We start from the raw sequence: 17,583 nt of genomic DNA, 5'->3' as shown, positions 1-17,583 counted from the left end.
GCTCAGAGGCAGGGGAATTCTATCTTCTCTCTTGTCTCAACTAATGGAGCTCGAATCTCTTCCTATGAAGAAATTTCTAGGAAAGTTGTCAACTATTTTGCTAATCTTTTTACTAGGGAGGATCTTACTGTTGGGACCGAGGAGTGGGCCATCTTGGATTGTATCCCCCACCTAGTCCCTATTAAGATTATTGGGCCCCTCTTAAGTCCTATCTTATTACCTGAATTGGAGAAAGTTGTGTTTAATATGAAAAAAGGTAAGGCCCTTGGCCTAGATGGATTTTCAATTGAGTTTTTTCAAGAATTCTAGGAAATAATAAAGTTTGATCTCGTGGATATGGTTTAGGAATCACATAGAAACAAAGAAGTGCTGAAGTCTTTGAACTCTACCTTCTTGTCTCTCATACCTAAGAAGGAAGGGGCTAATCAGTTGGATCAATTTAGGCCTATAGCGTTATGTAATGTTGTCTATAATATCATCACTAAATTGATTGCTGAGAGACTCAAACCACTCCTTGGTTCTTTGATCTCTACTAAACAGGGTGGCTTTGTTGAAGGAAGACAAATTCTGGATGGGGTTGTGATAGAAATGGAGGCTATTCACTCTATGGCTACATCTAAGGATAAAGCTATGTTCATTAAACTCTACATTGCTAAAGCTTATGATCATGTGAGTCGTGAGTTCTTATAGAAATTTTTTTTGGCTTTTGGTTTTGATGAGGAGTGTGTGAATTGGGTTCTTAGCTGTGTGACATTTTCCTCCTTCTTAGTTCTCATTAATGGGGAACCTTCGAAATTGTTTGGTGCTTCTTGGGGACTTTAGCAAGGGGATCATTTACCTCCCTATTTATTCATTATCATGGCAAAGGGTCTTGGAAAATTTATAAAATCTTAGGTGAGGTAGGGTCTTATCCAAGGTTGGAGTTGGCAAAATAAATTACCCTCTTACTCTCATCTTCAATTTGTGGATGACATCGGGTTGTTGGGCATGGCTAGAATCAGTGAGCTATAGTGAATTTCAAGAAAACTTTGGTTATCTATTTGAAAGCCTCAGCATCAGAGAATTAATGATGATAAGTCTTCCATTTATTTCTTTAATACTCCTTGACTTATTTAGAGTGAGATTGCTAGAATTCTTAGATTTCAAATCGGTTCCTTTCCTTTGATATACCTTGGGGTTCCTTTGTCCTTGGGATCTTAGCGTAGAGGCTATTGGCAAGGGATTTTTGATAAATTTTGGAGTAAGATTAGTCATTGGACTTACAGATGGGTATCTTCTATTGGGAGGGTGGTTCTCCTCAAGATTGTGGTGTAGTCTCTCCCCATTTATAGGTGTTGTGTTCAGGTCCCCCCTTCCAATTTTGTGAGGGATTTTGATGCTTTATCTCGACAATTCCTTTGGTCTGGTAGTCTTCTATCCTTGAAGCGAAGCCTAGTCAAGTGGGAGTCTATGTGTAGGCCAAAGCATGCTAGAGGCCTTGGTGTTAGATCAATGGCTCTTGTTGTTACGACTTTGTCTACCAAGTTGTACTTGTGGTGGTGGAACAATTAGGATCAAGATTGGGCTAAGATTCTTGCCCACAAATTTTTTCCTGGTGTTGATTTCCTTGATGTGCCATTGCTTGCTTTGGTGGGTAAAGGTTCTTGTATTTGGGACACTCTCAAGAAGGGAGTCTAACTTATCAAGGAGGGTGTAATTGTTAGAGTAATTATTTGTTTGCACTTATTAATTAAATCTCTTTTATTTAATTAATTAAGTTGCCTATTACTCTAGTTTGCTTAAGCTATCTTGTAGGTGCATATAATTAATATTTTATTAATTATTGTGCAACCTAGCTTTTTTAGGCTTTAGGTTACCCTTTTCGAGTTTCAATCTCCTTTATAAGGATTGATCTCTTTGTATTTTTCATTATGAAGATCCGTTGAATACTATTTTCTTTGTTTGAGTTTTTCAGATCAAACCCTTGCCTCTTCTTGTCTTTTTCTTCTCCGTGATAAGTTTTCTACATGCAGGTTTTCTTGGGCTTCGTGGATTTTTTGTGCGCTTTTGCTCAACTCTTACATGGTATCAGAGCCATATCTGTTGTAGCTTGTTCGGTGTTTCAAGAAAAAGGGAGAACAAGGGTTTGGTAGATCAGATCTGGTTTTTTTTTGGACTTTTTTTGAGAAAATTGGGGGTCACTAATTTTTAGGGTAGTTTGAGGCCAAACAAACCTCACGGATGGATTCAAAAGGCCTCAAAACCCCCGTTTTGATATAAAATTTGTCCGATTTGGACAACATTGATCTGGGAGGCAAAAATTTTTTGTCCAACAAGCCTATACGACCCCTGACACGCAGTGATTAGTAAAAACCATTGGCGGTCACCAAAATCGCTAGTAGCTACGGTAAACTGCCGGCGGTTACCGCCAGCGGTCCTGTAGACTGCCAGCGGCTTGGTGACTGCCACAACTCCACTGCCGCCGACCGACCACCCACCCTCCTCCTCTGCCAATGCAGCCACCCAAGACCTCTGCTCCGCTTGGCCCTTGCACTGCTCAACCACTGCTCATTGCGGTGGCACATTTTTAAAATTTTTTTTTGTCTTTTTATTATTTTTTTATTTTAAAAAATAATTTTTCATGCATTTTCAGAGGCCCTGTTGGTTTTTTCTCCGTAACTTGAGCATACAGACATATTTTTTTGATTCAAAAAATGTACCGGAAAGTTGGTTCTGAGATGGAGATGATGGTACAGGTGTTTTTGGGTTTTGATGCAGTTTGGTTGCCTGTTTTGGCAGTTAAAGCTGGATATTCTATTTTTCACTCCGGGAGGCATATCTTGAGCATTCGATCTCTGATTTTGGACTTTTTTATATCGCTGGAAAGCTCTTTCTGTGCTCTTTCTCGTGATGCTGGTTGTTGTTCCAGATTCTATTCCAAACACATCCTATTTAGTCTTTTGCATTTTAGCATTCTAGTGGATATCATGTTTGTTTTAGGTCTAGGGATCGATTTTGTTGCTTCAGATACTTCGTTTTGGGCTCTACCTTGTATTTTTTCAGCCTTATGTTTTTTTTTATCATTGTTGATATTCATTGAAAGCATCTTTATGCAATGCACTGAGATAAAGTGCCACTCTTGCATTTCGAGATCCTTTTCATCATTGTGATTCATTGTACTCACACTATTTTATAAAGTGCCATGGGGGGATTGTTGTTTGCCACTTATAGGCCCTCTTTCTCTTTTGTCTCATGCAGTGTCGATGACACATGCCTTTATTGGTGTCTGTACCTCACTCTCGATGTGTCTGGTTCCTATGTTGTAGGAGATTTTTTGGCCCACCTTTTCAACTACCTGTCACCTCACCTGCATTAAGGGGGGGGTTATATTGTTTTTCTATGCTTCTTTGGTTGATGGTTTGTTGGTGTGAGCTATGTATTTAGTACCTGATCTTACATACTAAGTGATTGCAGTGGCTTGCTACCTATGCATTTCAGTGAGATGGATCATCTACCATATAGACACGCTCGATTCATGCCTTCTATTTCTATGGAGGTTCTATAGATCAGCATTTTGACAGAGTTTTGCAGTTCTTCATGCTTTAGTGATTCTCTTCTAATCTCTCTTTCTTCCTTCTTCTGGAACATTCTTTGCTATCTCTTTTTGGATTAGGTTTTTCCCATGTAGTTTTCTCTATTTCTCCTCTTTATAGAGATTTCGTTGTGATTGGGTACTTGATCAGGCCTTGTTGCCGGGACCCAATTTTCCTGCTTTCATAGCTGTGCTAGGTTAGCTTACCTCCTGAGCTTCGCTTAAGGGGGGTGTTAGAGTAATTATTTGTTTGCACTTATTAATTAAATCTCTTTGATTTAATTAATTAAGTTTCCTATTACTCTAGTTTGCTTAAGCTATCTTGTAGGTGCATATAATTAATATTCTATTAATTATTGTGCAACCTAGCTTTTTTAGGCTTTAGGTTACCCTTTTCGGGTTTCGATCTCCTTTATAAGGATTGATCTCTTTGTATTTTTCATTATGAAGATCCGTTGAATAATATTTTCTTCGTCTGAGTTTTTCAGATCAAACTCTTGCCTCTTCTTGTCTTTTTCTTCTCCGTGACAGGTTTTCTGCATGTAGGTTTTCTTGGGCTTCATGGATTTGTTGTGCTCTTTTGCTCAAATCCTACAGTAATGCCCCGCCAAGGGATCCAAAAGAAATAACCTAAAGTTTTACTAAGTTTGCCAATAAAATTTTTTTTTAACAAGAAGAATATCATACACATCAAACACAAAGTAGTAGAAGCAATAACATACAATCATCTATAAGCATACATAATAGGTTGCATTCCTTAAGGATCCCAAGATGTTGAGTCACATTTAAATTTTAATTAATACTGAGTCTAATAAATACCACATCCATATGAAAGAATAATTGAAAGTCCAACATCCATTTAAATAATATACATTTGTTTTGAATGCCACTTAGCAATAAAATTCAGAATACTCAATCATCTATTGTACATGTCACAAGGTATGAAAGGCTAAAAGAATATACGTTTATAAAAATAGAATTACATCATCCTTCTCGGATCCATGATACAAAGTACAATACCATAAATGAAACCATCCATCATAAAATATATAACCATCCATCATAGTGATATAAAGATAAAATGAAATGAAATCCAGATAAGGAAACTCTAGCCATGGTAGCAACAGATGGATCTCAATGGTAAGAATAAAAAACACTACCACCTGACTGTGTGGAACCTAAATGGCCCACTCCCACCAATAAGGAGATAGTCTCAAGTCCCAAATAAGATAACAAACCAAATATCAAAAATACTCTCTAAGTCCAAGAAGTCCTAAAAGTAGTCTAACTCAAAGCTTCCAAGATAAATCAACATCTAATCATAGAGGCACACAAAGACATGTAGGAAGCCTACTATGTAAGCGAGAAAGTGTCATCACATGAATCATGCTAGAGCTACCTAGTAGTCTCTCAAGACCCCAACCCCCTAGTGATCCCTATGTGGCCACTAGTATCCTCTCATACTAACAAGGCATACTACAGATGCAAGGTCACAACCAAGCATTCTCTCTACTCCCATCGTAGTCTATAGTAGCACTTGATGCATGGGTGAGATTTTACAAAGAATCTTATTAGGTTCATTTTACTCTCATTTAGTGTAGTGTTTTCACTTATTAAACAACTTACAATGGGTTACCCTAGTAGCCACTTAGGGCCCCGACCTCCATTGCAAGCCATTTCTTGACATTACATCTAGATTACCTACCCTAAGCTCATGAATTCAAAAATCAAAGAATCATAGTAAAATCACCTCAGTCCTATACAAGTGACTGGAAAGCATCAATGGTTAAATTACAATACCCATTAGTTATCAATGAGCAATAAAAAAGTATCCCAATAATACTGATCGAAGACTCAAAATGGTTAAGTCAGATAGGTCACACCTTTCACCTCAATTTCACACAAGAACACTAGAAAACAATAATGAACAATAAATACAAACTCATCACAGAGCATACCAAACACTTTACCATGGTTAGGTTTAAAAGATCATGATCAATTCATCATAACATCACAAACTCAAAACTCCCAAGCCTCTGGTAAACATCCTAAAACTGGTCAACACTCTAGGTCAAACCCTGAAACCCCAAACCATAGACAACACAAGGAAAACAAAAAATCTCATAGTTTGATTTGATTTTGAAAACATATGGTTGAGTTAACAGTAAGTTTTTCAATTTTTTGTTTTAGTGTAAGTTTTCGAGTAGATAAAATTCACAATTTACCCTTACAAATTAACCCGTTCTTATATTCAAATAAAATGCCCAATTACCCCTATTCGATTTTAAGTCAATTATTCAAAAATAATTTAGGGTAATTATTTATTTAAACTATTAAAATCATACCTATACAATATTATTAGAATCAATATTATTAATAGTAATAATTAAATAAATTTATAACTTCATTAAATTATTGAATTAATAATTATTAATTTTCAAATAAAAAATTATAATTTGATTAAAAATCAGAATTCAATAAAATTAATAATTAATTAAGTTTAAAACATTATTATATAATATTCATTATTAATTAAATTTAATTAAATTAATTAATAATTATTAAAATAAACTATATTATTATTAACTAATCATTAATTAAATTAGTAATTAATAAATTTGACTACAGGCAAAAGCCTACAATGCAACGATAACTTGCAAGCCTCTCATGTGGGAGGTCTTGGGTTCAAATCTACCCTCGGATAACATATAATAATATATAATTTCAATAAATAATAATAATCAATCCAGGCTTCAGTCGTTTACTAATCAAAAAATAAATAAATAAATGTGACTATTAATAAAATTATTATTAATTAATAATTTTATTTATAAAAAAATCATATTTAATAAAATAAATAAAGAAAAACATTTTTAAAAAAATGTTTTAGGCCCACTAGCTAAAAGAAGCCGTGCGACCCTTTTAAAAAGGCTACCGCAGGCTTGGTTGCTGCCACCAACAATAGTAATAACTACTGCTGTGTGCAACAACCAGTTTGCATGTAGACTACGGTGGTAATGTTGGGGGGATGGGGGTGTCACGGCCTTGCCTCCCCTTTTTTATATTAAATTTTTATTTATTATATTTTATTTTTTTTAAAAATTATATAGAATTTAATTTTAAAAAAAACTCCTCCAAATTTAAATTTTTAAAATATATATATTTTTATAACAATCCTAGCAAATCTTTGATAGGAAAAATACAACCAACTAGTTGAATTTTTCTATTTAAAATTTTAATTTCAATACAAAACCCATCCCTATTTAGTTTTCACTTTTGAATCTATTGAAGGAGGAATATTTGATATATCGATCTTTCCATATACAAGAGATTTAACATGCATACTAGAATTTCATCATATTGAAACACTTGTCATAGAGAATCATTCAGAAAACCATTTGTAGACACGAAGAAGACAAGAAAAGAAGAAACATAATAAATTGTGTGAATAATCACAAGCATCTACTTGGACTCTGATGCTAATCGTTACGCACAAGAAGATTGTGAGATAAATTTTTCCTCTCAAAACCTTCTATCTTCTGAAATTCTTTCGTCTTCCCAAATTCGTCATCCTTCGAAAATGAGCCTAAAATCAAGGCACTAATTGTGTGATCACCCAAGAGAACTCTCCGCTCATCAGACTTTAACTCTTTATTAACTTTTCTTTATCTTTTTCATGCATGTTAATTGAGTTATAAAATAACTTTATTTAATTTTCATTTGACTTCTCTTTTCAATTAATTTATTAAATTTTAATGTCAAGTGCTTTGCTTCTATTATACACGTGGGTGCGGTGCTATTTGATGAGCAACTAGCAACTAGTAATTGGTTGAGCGCCATAGATAGTAAGATGTTGGTGTCATTTTATGAGTGAGTAACTAAGTGCTCCCTCTTCGCCTTATGTAATTTTAAAACTTTTAATAAATTAATATATTTTTACTTTTTAATTAATTTGCTATATTTTAATCTCATGCATACTTTATGCAATTTTAAAACTCTCAATAAACCAATATCTTTTCATGCTTTAATTTATTTTCAAAATGTTAATTGATAAAATATTTATTATCTTAAATAATAAAAATATTTATCATTTATTTAAAAATGAACTCTAATATATTATTATTAAATTAAATAAATATTATCACATTTTAAAATGAAACTTATAAGTTTTACCTTCAAATTTAATTCTTTTTATTTAATTAATTTCTCAATTAATTAAATATAATTAAATATAAAAAATACCATAATAAATTTCCATTAAATTAAATCATTGATTTAATAATTTAATTTGACTTAATTAATAGAAAAATCATCAAAGACTCATAAAACAAAATACGAAAACCCATCATAGAAAAACACATACAAGATCAAACTAAAGGGTTATAATCACAAATTAACAACATTTGATGCATTCAAAAGGTAACTGACTTGGATACTTGTCCTAATTTTCTAGGACAAATGGCTTAAAAGTTTAGGATTTGGACTTAAGAATTTATCTCTCCTCTCTTACCATTAAGATAATGCAATATGATATGCTCATCCTAGCAATTCAGAGAAGTTGATACCCAGTACCTGCCATTTGTATACAATTCATGCATGTACAAACACAATATTCTAAGCTAAATAGGCAATGGCAGGAAGTGATGCATCATGTAAATCCTGACTAGCAGGTGACTATGACTTCCTTCCTTAACCACATCAGAAATGCCATTCATAAAGAAAACATACACGCACACCATACACATGCAGAATGGGGTAAGTATCCATAAGAAAACACATGATAATCCATCTAACTAATTATCATTAATAACTAAAATCACTGAATAATCATCATGCATACATAATATATAGAGTACCAAGTAATCTCATCATATAATTAACTGAATGTAAAACAATATCTGATAATCTCAAAACAATACTACTAATAATCAAGCATAAAACGGGCCTAAAAGAGTTTGGCGATTATAGCAAAATGCACTTTAGGGCATACACTACATCCACCCCCCTAGACTTAGGCTTACTCCTAGAAGCCTACAAAAATGGTAATACTAAAGATCTCATTATGCAGGTCCCATTGGACCTTTCCCCCTTTAGGAGGATATGACTCCACTGAGAACACTCTTTAGGATCTACCCATATCTCCAACTGTAGGTTCTGAAGCTGAGAGTCTATGGTCTGAGAATTGTGATTTCCATTGAGGGCAATCAGACGAATTGTGTCTATTTTCCGCATGAGAAACATTCTCCATTGAAACTCCTCTGCACTCTAGGTGCACTAGACTATTAAACACTACCCCCACTAGGCTAAGACTAAACACTCTGAGATAGTTGATCATATTGGTTGCACTTATTGTGTTGCATATTGTTGTAGTTCTTAGAGATAGAACCACTGTCATCACCCTAAGTTGGAGGATAAGATCATCCCTGCTGCTAATTACCCCCAGAAGGAGGTTTTCTATTACCACTAAAGTTGTGGTTACCCTTAGGTCCTGATGCTAAAGGTACTCCTACAAAACCCCCATGTCCTAGGTTAACACTCTTCTTTACAAGAATAGCTTGATGTACTACATCTTTGAGGGTTTTAGGTTCAAACACCTTAACACCCCCGACTAGATAGTTGTTCAAGCCTATGATGAAATGTTGTGCCAATTGTGTTGGGTTGTCACTAATTCCTAAAAAGGGCATGAGCTCATAGAACTTGCACTCATACTCTACTATGGTCATAGTGAATTATCTTAGGTTGTGGAACTCATTTTCTCTATGTTGCTTCCATTCCTCTAGTAGGAATCACTCACAAAAGTTTTCCAAGAATATCTCCCAAGTGACACTATTCATGTCTATGCCCAACTTCTTCTCTTTGATAGTCCCACCAAGTGGCTCCAAAGAGTTCTAGGTTGGTAATAGAAAACCTTGCTTTGACATTATTGTCAAAGTCTTGAATAGCAAAAACCCTATCAAGAGCAATAAGCCACTGCTCGGCTACATAACCTGAACCCAACCCATTAAAGGGTTTGACCTTAGACCTCTGAAGGTCCTTCATCTAAGTAGATACAATCAATCTTTGTCGATCCCTCTGAGGGCTCCTAGACCTAGGTCTATGCTCATGTCCTGTTTGATGTGCTCCATCCTGACCAACACCCTAAAGAGGAGGTAAGTAATCAATGATGGTCTTCATCATTTTCCTTAGGTCAACTTCCTATGAGTTGGCCTGCTGCTCTCTATGGTTCTCTTCTTGATGTTCACTAACATGCTCTTCCCTATTCTCTTCCTGAAGAGGACCTTCATGAACAAACTCATGTACAGTGATGGCTCTGCCTCATCCATGACCTTTACCACGGCCTAGATTATGGCCTCTAACAGAAGATCTCATCCCAGATACCATCCTACAATAATAACCAAGATACAAGATGCTATAATAACCATAAATCATCCTACTATTAGCATATACAAAGACACAAGTTTTGAAAATAATATAAGTTCAATTTTCAGTTTTGCCTATTTTTAGGTTTATGTATAATTTAGTTTTGAAGTTTAAATGTTCAAGTTTGAGAATATACAACTAAAATTTTAAGTTCTATTTGAGTTTAACTAGTTCAAGTTTCAGCTCAAAAAAAGATATACATAACAGTTTAAAGTTTCATTTTTGTTCAACTAGTTAACAACTAGTAGAGTTCCAATATACCCAAAGCTCCCAATGCGGAAACTTAGGCTCTGATACTAGATGTAACACCCAACCAAGGGATCCAAAAGAAATAACATAAAGTTTTACTAAGTTTTCCAAGCTTTTTTTTTTGAACAAGAATAATATTATACGCATCAAACATAAAGTAACAGAAACAATAACATACAATCATCTATAAGCATACATAATAGGTTGCATTCCTTAAGGATCCCAAGACGTTGATTCACATTTTAATTTTAATTAAGACTAAATCTAATAAATACCACATCCATATGAAAGAATAATTGAAAGTCCAATGTCCATTTAAATAATATACATTTTTTCTAAGTGCCACTTGGCAATAAAACTTGGAATGCTCAATCATCCATTGTACATATCACAGGGTATGAAAGGCTAAAAGAATATACATTTATAAAAATAGAATTACATCATCCCTCTTAGATCCATGATACAAAGTACAATACCATAAATGAAACCATCCATCATAAAAGATATAACCATCCATCATAAGATATAACCATCCATCATAGTGATACAAAGATAGAATGAAATGAAATGCAGATAAGGAAACTCTATCCAAGGTAGCAATGGATGGATCTCAATGGTAAGAGTAAGAAGCACTACCACCCGATTGCATGGAGCCTAAATAGATCGCTCCCACCACGCTAAGGAGATAGTCTCAAGTCCCAAACATGATAACAAACCAAATATCAAAAATACTCTCTAAGTCCAAGAAGTCCTAAAAGTGGTCTAACACAAAGGTTCTGAGATAAATCAACATTTAATCCCAGAGGCACACAAATACATGTAGGAAACCTACTATGTAAGTGGGCAAGTGTCATCACATGAATCATGCTAGAGCTACCTAGCAGTCTCTCAAGACCCCAACTCCCTAGTGATCCCTATGCAGCCACTAGTATCCTCTCATACTGACAAGGCATACTATGGATGCAAGGTCACAACCAAGTGTTCTCTCTACTCCCATCCTAGTCTATACTAGCACTCGAGGCATGGGCAAGAACATACAAAGACTCTTATTAGGTTCATTTTACTCTCATTTAGTGTAGTGTTTTCACTTATTAAACAACTTACAATGGATTACCCTAATAGCCACTTAGGGCCTTAGCCTCCATTGCAAGCCACTTCCCAACATTACATATAGATTACCTACCCTAGGCTCATGAATTCACAAATCAAAGAATCATAATAAAATCACCTTAGTCCTATACAAGTGACTAGAAAGCATCAAAGGTTAAATCACAATACCCATCAGTTCTCAATAAGCAATTGGAAAGTATCCCAATAATATTGATTAGAGATTCAAAATGGTTAAGTCATATGAGTCACACCTTTGACCTTAGTTTCACACAAGAACACTGGAAAGCAATAATGAACAATAAATACAAACTCATCATAGAGCATACCAAACACATTACCATGGTTGGGTTTAAAAGATCATGGTCAATTCATCATAACATCACAAACACAAAGCTCCCAAGCCTCCGGTAAACATCCTAAAATTGGTCAACACTCTAGGTCAGACCCTGAAACCCCAAGCCATAGACAACAAAAGGAAAACAAAATAATCTCACAGTTTGATTTAATTTTGAAAACATAAGGTTGAGTTAACAGTAAGGTTTTCAATTTTTGTTTTAGTATAAGTTTTCAAGTAGATTAAATTCAAAATTTACCCTTACAAATTAACCTGTTCTTATATTCAAATAAAATGCCCAATTACCCCTATTCGATTTTAAGTCAATTATTCAAAAATAATTTAGGGTAATTATTTATTTAAATTATTAAAATAATACATATTGATTTCCAAATAAAAATTTACAATGTAATTGAAATCAATATTATTAATAGTAATAATTAAATAAATTTAAAACTTCATTAAAATAATCAATTATTAATTATTAATTTTCAAATAAAAAATTATAGTTTGATTAAAAATCAAAATTCACTAAAATTAATAATTAATTAAATTTAAAACTTTATTATATAATATTCATTATTAATTAAATTAAATTAAATTAATTAATAATTTATAAAACAAACTATATTATTATTAATTACTAATTAATTAAATGATTAATTAGTAATGTGACTATAATAAAATTATTATTAATTAATAATTACATTTATTAAAAAAGTATATTTAATAAAATAAATAAAAAATATTTTAGGCCCACTAACCAAAAGAAGTCATGTGACTCTTTTAAAAAGGCTACTACAAGCTTGGTTGCTACTGCTGGCAGCAGTAATAACTATTGCCACGTGCAACAATTAATCTACATGCAGACTGTAGTGGTAAGGTTGGGGGGGTGGGGTGTCATGGCGTTGCTTCCCATTTTTGTATATTAAATTTTTATTTATTATCTTTTATTTTGTTTAAAATTATATAGAATTTAATTTAAACAAAAAATCCTCCCCATTAATTCTTTTATATATATATATATATATATATTATAAAAATCCTAGCAAATCTTTGATAGGAAAAATACAGTCAAACGGTCGAATTTTTCTATCTAAATTTTTTATTTCAATACAAAACCAATCCTTGTTTAATTTGCACTTTTGAATCTACCAAAGGAGGAATATTTGATATATCAATCTTTCCGTATACAAAAGATTTAACATGCATACTAGAATTTCATCATATTGAAACACTCGTCATAGAGAATCATTCAGAAAACCATTCGCAAACACAAAGAAGACAGGAAAAGAAAAAACATAATAAACTATGTGAATAATCACAAGCATCTACCTAGACTCTGATGCTAATCGCTACACATAAGAAGTTTGTGAGAGAAATTTCTCCTCTCAGAACCTTCTCTCCTCCAAAATTCTTTCCTCTTCCCAAATTTTTCGTCCTTCAAAAATGAACCCTCAAATTGTGATATGGAGTTCTCTCCTAAAATCAAACCACTAATTGTGCGATCATCTGAGAGAACTCTCCGCTCACCAAGCTTTAACTCTTTACTAACTTTTCGTTATCTTTTTCATGCACATTAATTGAATTATAAAATAACTTTATTTAATTTTCACTTGACTTCTCTTTTCAATTAATTTATTAAATTTTAATCTCATGCACACATTATGCAATTTTAAAACTTTGAATAAATTAATATATTTTCACTTTTTATATAATGTGTTATATTTTAATCTCATTCATACGTTATACAATTTTAAAACTCTCAATAAATCAATATCTTTTCATACTTTAATTTATTTTTGAAATGTTAATTGATAAAATATTTATTAACTTAAATAATAATACTATTTAGCATTTATTTAAAAATAAACTCTAAATATATTATTATTAAATTAAATAAATATTATCATATTTTAAAATGAAACTTATAACTTTTATCTTCAAATTTAATTCTTTTTATTTAATTAATTTTCCAATTAATTAAATATAATTAAATATTAAAAATACCATGATAAATTTCCATTAAATTAAATCATTAATTTAATAATTTAATTTGACTTAATTAATAGAAAAATCACCAAAGACTCATAAAATAAAATACGAAAACCAATCATAGAAAGACACATAAAAGATCAAACTAAAGGGTTATAATCACGAATTAATGTCATTCAACACATTCAGATGGTAATCGACTTGAATACTTGTCCTAATTTTCTAGGACAAATGGCTTAAAGGTTTAGGATTTGGACTTAAGAATTTATCTCCCCTCTTACCATTGAGATAATGTAATAGGGTACATATAATCAATTGAATGTAAAATAATATCTGATAATTTGAAAACAATACTGCTAATAATCAAGCACAAAACTGGCCTAAAAGAGTTTGGTAATAATAGAAAAATGCAAACTAGGGCAAGCACTACAGAGGGCCTCTCCTGGATTTGTAACAAAGGCTCGGATTCTCTATTTTGGAATGGTCACCCTCCCATTATCTCTAGCTTCCCCTAACTTCAACCTATTAGCCATATTTTTACTAATGTTGGATGGTTTAAGGTGGAGCATTTTAAGACTGTCAAGCATATGGGTTAGGTGGAGGTGACTTGCTAGAAGGGCCCTTAGGAGTGGCCCATGGGTGGTTTTGATGAGGATCATGTTCTTGTTTCTAAAGCTTTGGAGAGTAGGTTTTGTAGCTCCCTTAATGTGAGGGACATTTTGGCTTGGAGTCCTAGCCGAAAAAGTAAATTTACTGTGGCTCAAGGCTATGTTATACTTGACAAGAACTTACATGCTCTAGCTGAGTGCACTGGTGGAAGAAGGTTTGGAATAACTTTTCATGGCCCAAATGTAATTTTTTCTTATGGTTGTTGGCTCAAAAAAAGTGCCTCACTTGGGAGAATCTTCGAAAATGAGATTTTCAAGGACCTTCTATTTGCTTCCTTTGTTTGAACAATGAGGAATGTACCTCTCACTTTTTTTTTCTCTACCCTTTTTGAGAGAGATATGGCATAGATGGGGGAGGCTTGGTGCCATGGTTGTATTCATGCTACCTCTCTAATTGATTTTTGGGAAAGTTTGGGTAGACCTTTGGTGAAGACTTCTTTCCTATAGGTAGCCTAGATGGTTGGGCCAATTTTCATTCTCTAGAACCTTTGGCTAGAGAGGAACTGTAGAATTTTTTGTGACTCCAAATTAGGAAGTTTTCAATTGTGGAAGATGATTCTTAGTAGGCTTCAAGAGATATGCCTGATATGTATGATTCTTAATTTTCAATTGTGGAAGATGATTCTTAGTAGGCTTGCAAAGTGTGATATGTCTGAACGCATTGATCTTGGTGATCATGCTATTGTGAGGAATTTAAACCTGGGTGATAATGGATGAAGATGCACTCCTGGAAAAGACGTCACCATGTCAAGCAATGGGTTTTTCAGGATGGGACGTGGACTCCTCCCCTGGCTAGGATCTTAAAGATTAATATGTATAGTTCTTCTCGGGGAACCCTAGACATGCTGGTATTGGGGGTATAGGTAAAGCCAATGATGGTGGCATAGTTTTTCTCTTCTCTATTTACAAAGGTCAACACTCTAATAATCTTATGGAGGCCATTGCTATTAAGATTGCTATTGAGAGAGCATGCTCTTTAGGTTGGAAGAGGATCATTTGTGGGTTTGTTCTCAGATTGTTGTGGATATGATAAATAATTAGAGTTTGGAGGATATTAGTTGGAAATTAGCCTCTTTAGTCAAACAAACTCTAAGTCTTTGTAGTTCCTCGGACTCTATCTCCTTTCATCATATCCCTAGAGAATGGAATAGAGTGGTTGATTGTTTGATAAAGTGAGGTTCAAAGAATGTGGATGGTTGGGATATTAGTGGTAGGGATGAGTTACATTTTGAGTATCATGGGATCATTAAGCAGTTGTTATTGGAAGATAGGAATATGTAGTGTTGTTGTGGGCCTTTAGCCTTTGCTCTGTATTTTGGATTTGATTGAATAAATTTAATAATGAATAGATGAAATACTATTAGAATAATTAACTATAAATTTATAGGCAAAAGCGTACAATGCAATAGTAACTTGCGACCCTCTCATGTGAGAGGTCTTGGGTTTGAATTTGCCTTCGCTTAATATAATATAATAATTAATTCAAACAAATAATAATAATAAATCTAGACTTCAGTTGTTTACCAATAAAAAAAAAACTATAAATTTATTATAAATAAAAGAAAAAGTATTTATCAAAAATTTAAAAAATATTATGTATTAAAAAATTGAATTATCTTAAACAAGATCAAATTAAATACAAATCTACGTTAATAAACTTGTGCACAAGACTAAACAAACTTCTTTTATAATTTTTCTAAGATTAAATTAACAAATTTTTCAAATTAATAAAAAGAATTAAAAAAATTGAAACAATTATTAATTCAATAAAAAATATTTTATTAAATTAAAAAGTTTAAGTATATAAGTTTATAATTTATTAATTATAAAGTTCAAATAATTTTAAATTAATAACTCTTTTAAATGGAGGTCATCCACAAACAAGTTTTAGGTACTCGATATGGGCCCACTCATACTTAAAACCTCTCCAGTTAAGAGCCAATGACTCAGAAGCATTCACATTGCCAAATTAAAAATATTAAATATAAAGTTTAATAATTTTTTTATTAAATCAATAAATTATTTTAAATAAAAATTAATAATTCTTGAAACTTATTTATTCAAAAATAATTTATTAATTTAATTTTTTTGAAAAAAGTTGTTAATTTAATAGTATTTTATTACTAAATAAAAATTATAATAGAAACTTGTTTTGATTTTTAAATTTTTTTGTATATAATACTTTTTGAAACTTTTTTTTTGGATCGATAAACAACTGTTCAAAGCCTAGATTAATTATTATTATTTGTTGGAATTAATTATTATTATATGTTAATTGAAGGTAGATTCGAACCGAAGACCTCTCACATGAGAGGCTCGCAAGTTACCCTTGTGTTGTAGGCTTTTGCCTTATACTTTTTGAAACTTTGCTAAATACTCTTTATAAGAAAATTAATATTATATTTGGTATGAAAATACTTTTAGAATAAATTTGGAGTTAAATAATTTAAGATTGTTAAATTTTTTGTAATAGTATATTATCTGTTTATTTTAGTTTGTTTTTAAATTATTTTTATTTACATACAAATTTATTCTATTTTATTCTAAAATATAATGGTTAAAATAAATAATTTTCTTTATATAAAGAATATACTCAATATAATATATAATTAATTAAATAATCTTATTAGTATAAAATAATATAATGTTAAAATTGACAAATTTTCATAATTTTAAAACTTTTAATTTAATTTTTAAAAACATGAAATAAAATTGTCATATAATTTTTCTATAAACTCTAATAAAAGAAAATAGAAAAAAATAAATTGTGATTTAATTAACATTTCAAAGATGACGTGGAGTTCATTTGTCTTTTCATTGCATAATGATTAAATTTTTTAATTATTTGAATAGTATGTTTCTTGGAAAACTACTTGATGGAAATAAGGAAAGTCACGACATTGGCTAAATAGATCAGTGCAAATATTTAGCTATTTAGCCTATGCCTATTTTACTAGCTATTATTTTACAATCTTGCTCTAATACCATTTTACAAATTATAAAACTAAAACTACCCCTCAAACTTACTAGATATTTTGGTCGTTTGAATTAAGTAATCAACAATTTATTTTTAAAATTAAATATTTCACCTTATAATTGAATTGGTAGAAATCAATAGTTCATTCATATAATATAATTTTTATCGTTATTTATATATTTCTTAAAATAATATAATTATTAATATTTTTAAAATTCTCTTCAACTCTCTATCATTCTACCTTTACTTGTCCTTATAT

Source organism: Cupressus sempervirens, chromosome 6, assembly GCF_028749045.1.
Source record: "Cupressus sempervirens isolate cs-2001-9-10 chromosome 6, ASM2874904v1, whole genome shotgun sequence".
Classification (NCBI taxonomy): domain Eukaryota; kingdom Viridiplantae; phylum Streptophyta; class Pinopsida; order Cupressales; family Cupressaceae; genus Cupressus; species Cupressus sempervirens.
This window is presented reverse-complemented; position numbering follows the sequence as displayed.